Source organism: Hyla sarda, chromosome 11 (genome assembly GCF_029499605.1).
Source record: "Hyla sarda isolate aHylSar1 chromosome 11, aHylSar1.hap1, whole genome shotgun sequence".
Classification (NCBI taxonomy): domain Eukaryota; kingdom Metazoa; phylum Chordata; class Amphibia; order Anura; family Hylidae; genus Hyla; species Hyla sarda.
The window spans coordinates 72,153,495-72,160,709 of NC_079199.1; the positions used below are offsets into that span (position 1 = coordinate 72,153,495).

Genomic DNA, 7,215 nt, shown 5'->3' on the forward strand with positions numbered 1-7,215 from the left:
TTGCAAAAAACGCTCTGGTCCTTAAGGTGAAAAATGGCCTGGTCCTTAAGGGGTTGAAGAAAACCCTGAGCAGATCACACAGGGCTGAAGGTTTACCTTTCAACAAGACAAGGACAATACTCACACAGCTAGGACAGACAACACTGCAGTGAATTAAGGACAACTCTGTGGAGGTGGCACAGACAGAGCCTTATCAATATAATGCAGAGCTGATGAAGACAAGAGGGATCTTGCAACTCCACACCACAATCCTAGGAGTGACATTCCCTCATAAAGGCCTCTTCATGGCATTGCCCATATGGTCTCCAGACCAATCTCTATCATTTTGTCCAAGGCAAAAGCGGGACTCATCCCTGAAGAGGAAGAATCTCCATTCCAGCCTCTATTGGCAGCTTGCTCTATACCATCATAGCCTTTGAAAATGATTATGTGAGGCCATTGAAACATCAGTAGCTGGATGTATAGCTTGCAGCCAAATATTGTGCGAAACTCTTCTGAGGGTTTGTCTAGACAACTGTTTGATGCCCTAGGCATGGTATGTGAATGCCAATTTCAATCACAGTACAGAATGGATCACTCTCAGTTCTAGAATTTTGTCCATCGCAGGATGTGATACCTGGCACATTGAAGAACAGAAGGCATCCTGTGGTGTTATGTGGTTGAAAAAGATTGCTTTCGGTGTGGCTTTCATACTAGATTGAAAGCACCAGATTATCAATTTGCATAACTTGCGTGATGCAATATCATTGTTGAAGAGTGGGGTTCAGTATGGAGAGGACTGTACACCGGTAAGGTTAAGTTTCTTCTTGTTTTTTTGTCACCAGTGCAATTTCCTGCATCTGGCGTTTTATCTGAGGTTTTTTCAATTGTGTGGAAATTGCATTTTTGGCCCCTTTGGTGTTTTTTTTTTTTTGGTACCCAAAATGTGTTGGGTACCAAAAAAAAAAAAAGGACGCAGTAGTGATGGAAAAAATTATTATTTCATGAAATTTATATTTTCATAACAACATTGTTATACATTTTTAATAAAGTGTGTGTGTGTTTCACTTTTTTTCTCTCTCTTTTTTGACATTTTTTAGGTAGTACTACTACTCCCAGCATTGAACAGACTGTTCCATGATGGGAGTAGTAGTACCTGTACTAATAGACATATCGCCCCGGGTGTCCGTCGTGACACTCGATGCGATCGTCCATAATATAGCAGAGATGTGGAGCGGCTCTATAAAGCGCTCACATCTCTGCTCTATACTCCGGCCAGTGATGTGAATAGAACATCACTAATTCATATTTTCCGCCCAGAGTGGGGATTGGCCGGATGGTTGCAGCCAATCACAGCTCTCAGCGGGAAATATGAATGAGTGATGTTCTATTCACATCACTGGCCGGAGTATAGTGCAGAGATGTGAGCGCTGTATAGAGCCGCTCCGCATCTCTGCAATAGATAGGACAATCGCATCGGGTGTCAGAAGTGATACCCACTGTGATCTGTTCTTGACTGTAGGTACTACAGCTCTGCTCCATGTTGGGAGCTGTAGTACCTGCAGTTAAGGAAAGATCACAGCGGATGTCACTCCTGACACCCGCTGTGATCCTCCTGTATAATGTATAGATGCGGACGGCTGCTCTTCTATGGTCCCCTGCACATATATATACACACCAGTTCAGATTTCCCATAGAGAGTTGTGATTGACTGGGACCATCTGGCCAATCACAGCTCTCTGAGGGAAATATGAATATGTGTATATATACGGCAGTGCAGGGGACCATAGAAGAGTGGCCGGCCGGATCTATAAATTATACATGAGGATCGCAACGGAACCCGGGGCGATCTGTCAATTAGTACAGGTACTACTACTCCCATCATGGAACAGAGTGTTTCATGCTGGGAGTAGTAGTACCACCTAAAAAATAAAGAATAAAAAGTGAAAAACACACACACACTACATTTTTATTATTGTCGGCTATATTTTTAATGCCCTGCCCGCACACATAAATTGATCCCTGTTTAAAAATTTATACAAATTTTGTCATAAAAAAGATACATTTCGTTAAATACAATTTTCTCCATCACTACGTGCATTGTGGGTAAATTGTTTGAAGGACTTATAAGGGATTACATACAGGAATACATAGGGGATAATAGTATTATAAGTGATAACCAGCATGGGTTTACTAAGGATAGAAGTTGTCAAACCAATCTGGATTTTGCTAAAGCGTTTGATACTGACCCTCATAGACATCTGACAGGTAAGGTAAGGTCTTTGGGTTTGGAAACTTTAGTTTGTAACTGGATTGAACACTGGCTCATGGATCATACCCAGAGAGTGGTGGTCAATGATTCGTACTCTGATTGGTCCCCAGTTATTATTGGTATACCCCAAGGTTCAGTACTGGGCCCGCTGTTGTTTAATTTATTTATCAATGATATAGAGGATGGTATTAACAGCTCTGTTCTATCTTTGCAGATGACACCAAGCTATGTAGCATAGTACAGTCTATAGAGGATGTGTATAGGTTACAAGATGACTTGGATAGACTAAGTGTCTGGGCATCCACTTGGCAAATGAGGTTCAATGTGGATAAATGTAAGGTTATGCATCTGGGTACTAATAACCTGCATGCATCGTATGTCTAAGTGGGGATTAAACTGGCAGAGTCACTGGTAGAGAAGGATCTGGGTGTACTTGTAGATCACAGACTATAGAATAGCATGCAATGTCAGGCTGCTGCTTCCAAGGCCGGCAGGATATTGTCATGTATCAAAAGAGGCATGGACTCGAGGGACAAGGACATAATACTCCCCCTTTATAAAGCATTGGTACGGCCTCACCTGGAATATGCTGTTCAGTTTTGGGCACCAGTCCATAAAAGGGACACTGTGGAGTTGGAAAGGGTGCAGAGACGCGCGACTAAACTAATATGGGGCATGGAACATCTTAGCTATGAGGAGCGATTAAAGGAGTTACAATTGTTTAGTCTTGAGAAGAGACTTTTAAGGGGGATATGATAAATGTATTTAAGTATATTAATGGCCCATACAAAAAATATGGAGAAAAACTGTTCCAGGTCAAACCCCCCCCAAAGGACGAGGGGGCACTCCCTCCGTCTGGAGAATAAAAGGTTTAGTCTCAAGGGGCGACACGCCTTCTTTACCGTGAGGACTGTGAACTTATGGAACAGTCTACCTCAGGAAATGGTCACAGCAGGAAAAATTGACAGCTTAAAAACAGGGTTAGATACATTCCTGGAACAAAATAACATTAATGCTTATGAAGAAATATAAAATCCCATCCCTTCCCCAATATCGTGCCACACCCCTACCCCTTAATTCCCTGGTTGAACTTGATGGACGTATGTCTTTTTTCAACCGTACTAACTATGTAACTTTTTGGGATCGCTAAAGTCCAAAAGAGAATAAAAAATGCCTGAAAAAAACGCCAAAGTTAAAACCCACATGGCGTTTTTCTTGGCGTTTATTAACTCTCATAGACTTCTAAGGGAGAAAAACGCCACGATTTCAGGGGAAAAAACGCCAGTGGCTCAACAGGCTGCGATTTTGCAAAACCGCCAAGGAGCTGAAAAACGCCAAAAGGATTAAAGAAAGAACGCCAAACTGAAAAACGCCAAGTGGAAAAAGAATTTAGCAATTTCTTATTGATTTACAGCTAACATCTGGCCGCAGCGTTTTTTGGCCAAGAAACGCCATGCGGCAGAATTGGTGTTTTTCTCCCCAAAAAAATAAAAACAAGTAGAAACTTAGCCTAACTGTACAGCTGCACACATTTCTCAACGTTTGGTCAGTGCTATCTAAAAACTCCCTCATCCCCTCCCTAAGTGCGCACCTGGACAGAATATCCTATTACAGCCGGGCACTGCAGACAGTGCTTCAGAACAGGGCTTCCCAAATATTCTTGCATTAGGAAACCCTGGAAAAAAAATCTTGTCTTGGGGAACTCCTAGTAAATGTTTTTAATCGAATAAGAAAAGGCTAACATAACTAATATGCAAGTACTTAGAATACACTGTACTGGGAAATGTAGACTCTCAAAGTGTATATGTGATACTTATGTATAAAAGCCCACTCACCTAGCAGAGATCAAAACATTATTCTTTTAGTGTTATACTTCTTTTTTCCAGTAGTGCAACCTTGAAATTAATAAAAATGATTAATTCATACCCCAGACCATACTGTAAAATGACTTCAAGCCAGTCCCCTAGAGTTAATCAGACACCAGACCCAACCCAAAATGAATGCAGTACAGTTCCCCCACATTAGGGGTGCAGTACACTTCCCCCACATTAGGTGGCAGTATAGTTCCCCCACATTAGGTGGCAGTATAGTTCCCCCGCATTAGGTGGCAGTATAGTTCCCCCGCATTAGGTGGCAGTATAGTTCCCCCGCATTAGGTGGCAGTATAGTTCCCCCGCATTAGGTGCAGTATAGTTCCCCCGCATTAGGTGCAGTATAGTTCCCCCGCATTAGGTGGCAGTATAGTTCCCCCGCATTAGGTGGCAGTATAGTTCCCCCGCATTAGGTGGCAGTATAGTTCCCCCGCCGCATTAGGTGCAGTACAGTTCCCCCGCATTAGGTGCAGTACAGTTTCCCCGCATTAGGTGCAGTACAGTTCCCCCACATTAGGTGTAGTACAGTTCCCCACATTAGGTGCAGTATAGTTCCCCCACGTTAGGTGCAGTACAGTTCCCCCACGTTAGGTGCAGTACAGTTCCCCCACATTAGGTGTAGTACAGTTCCCCACATTAGGTCAGTATAGTTCCTCACATTAGGTGTAGTACAGTTCCCCCACATTAGGTGCAGTACAGTTCCCCCAAGTTAGGTGCAGCATAGTTCCCCCACATTAGGTGTAGTACAGTTTCCCCCATTAGGTGCAGTACAGTTCCCCACATTAGGTGGAGTATAGTTTCCCCATATTAGGTGCAGTACAGTTCCCCCACAAACATACAGCCTTCAGCCATATACAGTGTATGGCTGGAAGCTGTATGCCTGTGTACTGCCCCACTTCAGTGTTCCGACCACCGCTCCTCCGGTCCGGGGTCACGATCTACTGTTATGGCCTATGGGCCATAGCAGTAGGTCCCGAGACCGGAGAGGAGCGGTGGTCGGAACACTGAATACATGCAGCTGGTGACTTACCATGTGCGCGTCCTCCTCACTGCTCTGCTCTGCTCTTCTATGGGCGCACGCACAGGACGTCAGTGACGTCCCTGCGTGCACTACCTCCCGGCTGCCCCTGCGTTTTTAAAGTTAACGCAGGGCCGCAGAGAGGTAACCGGGGCATCCTTGTGTCCTGAAAAGATTTTTTGCGAGCACGACACCAATGATGATCTGGCCCTGGACCCCAGAATAGACCTCCTCAATTAATATGAATCCCTGAACAGACACCCTAAATTAATCAGACCCAAGGAATGTCCCTAGAGCTCCATTTTTTTTCTTTGCCTTCATACAAAGCACTTCTTATGCCAGCCAGCATTAGGACATTGCATGTGACACAACATTCTGGTGCTGCTTAGGCTGGGTTCACACCCCGGTTTTGCAATACAGTTCCTGTATACTTTTTCAAATTGAAAACCGTACGGAACCGTATTGAAAACCGTATACATTGACTCTGCATTGAAAACCATATGCCAAAAGATGCATCAGGTTATGCCCGTTTTGCATCTAGTACGGTTTTGTCCTTTTTTTCCCCTTAAAAAACGGATGCACCCGGACATCATTAATTAAACCGTATACGGTTTATTCCGATACGGGACCTTTATTGCAATTGGTGTGAACCCAGCCTTATTAGTCAGGACCTTGTGTTGTGGGCCTGATGTGTCAGGGGCGCTGTAGGCATTCTGGACTACTGGAATTGGTGTTGTTTGGTTTTGCTCTGCTCTTCGCATGGATAAACTCCTCCCTCATGACATGCGCAACTGCAGTGCTGCAGCCTGATTAAAATCCAGCAGATGCCAGTCTGTAAATATGAAAGGATCATTTATAATCTTTATAGTGATGACAGGATAGGGGGTGCCGCATTGTGACCAAGCTTTGCGAGAGCTGCTCAGACCAGTGGCCTTGTTGGGCTAGTAATACATTTGCCACAGCCTATTGGTGCTTTCAGGCTTCTGTACATGTCACCAAATTGCGCAGGTCTATGCCTTACACTGCAAGTGCATGGTATTCAGAGCATATGAGCCAGTGTATCATGGTGTACAGCAGTGTTTCCCAACCAGGGTGCCTCCAGCTGTTGCAAAACTACAACTCTCACATGCTGAGAGTTTAAGTTTTGCAACAGCTGGAGGCACCCTGGTTGGGAAACACTGGTGTAGAGCAATAACACAGGACTTACTGCCATTGAGTAGATACTGATTACTACAGACTGTAACCCTTAGAGGCAGCATGATGTGTGCTCAGTGCCCTGTCAGTCCTGGATTATGGCACCGCTCACTGATCCCATTGCTGTGTATGATATAATAGGACTCGGGGTTATCTCGATCCCAATCTATGAGCTGAGCTCTGACACGCGCAGCGCCTTCCTGTTGCATGACGTCACCGCGTCTCGGCCAATCCGCCGGCGGCCTGACAGAGTATGTCCATATAAGGAGACGCTGCGCTTGGCTTCTGCAAGTTACCTTACATGGCTGGGAAGCTCCCGCAGCCGCTGCCACATTTTCCCGCCCTCCGTGCTGCATAGCTGGTGGAGTGACCCGGGGAGCTGCGGCATGCTGGGACCTGTACGGCCGCTCTCCTCTATACATGACCTCATCACCGTGTGCACAGCATGATGGGAGTTGTAGTTTCTCATTAACTCCAGAAACGATTGTTCCATCCTGCTGCTGTAAAACCTTTTCATCTACAACAAACTGGGCCAATTTGTGTCAATGAAGGACAAATGTTAGTATGGCTGTCCAGGCATGCTGGGAGTTGTAGTGGTGGGTCACAGATTGGAGACCACATTGCTAAAGAATTCATTAAACTTTTCAGGAAGGGGACGAGTTTAAAGGAGTAGTCTACTGAAATGTATTTCCAGCCCATTGTGCCCAGGCTGCAAAAAAAATTAAGAAAATAAACTTTTCCTCGTTCCCCCCATAGCACCGCTAAAGCTGTTTGGTCCTCCCGTCCGGTCTTCTAAGCTAAATAGTTATTAGGAAGCCTTTTTTGCAATTTTTTGGGGATGTAAAAGGCAACATAATGCAGTTTATGTTTCAAATTACATT

At 44.7% G+C, this 7,215-nt stretch overlaps 1 long non-coding RNA gene across 1 annotated transcript in view; it reads right to left on the reverse strand.

Moving 5' to 3' along the window:
• LOC130295835 (uncharacterized) overlaps window positions 1-6,686 on the reverse strand; it is a 59,003-nt gene extending 52,317 nt beyond the window's left edge. Inside the window, exons 1-2 of the long non-coding RNA XR_008849020.1 lie at window positions 6,631-6,686; window positions 4,087-4,146 (exon numbers count right to left, since the gene is read on the reverse strand). This is a non-coding gene — a long non-coding RNA (uncharacterized LOC130295835). The remainder of the gene's footprint in view (window positions 1-4,086; window positions 4,147-6,630) is intronic.
• Window positions 6,687-7,215: the final 529 nt, after the last annotated feature.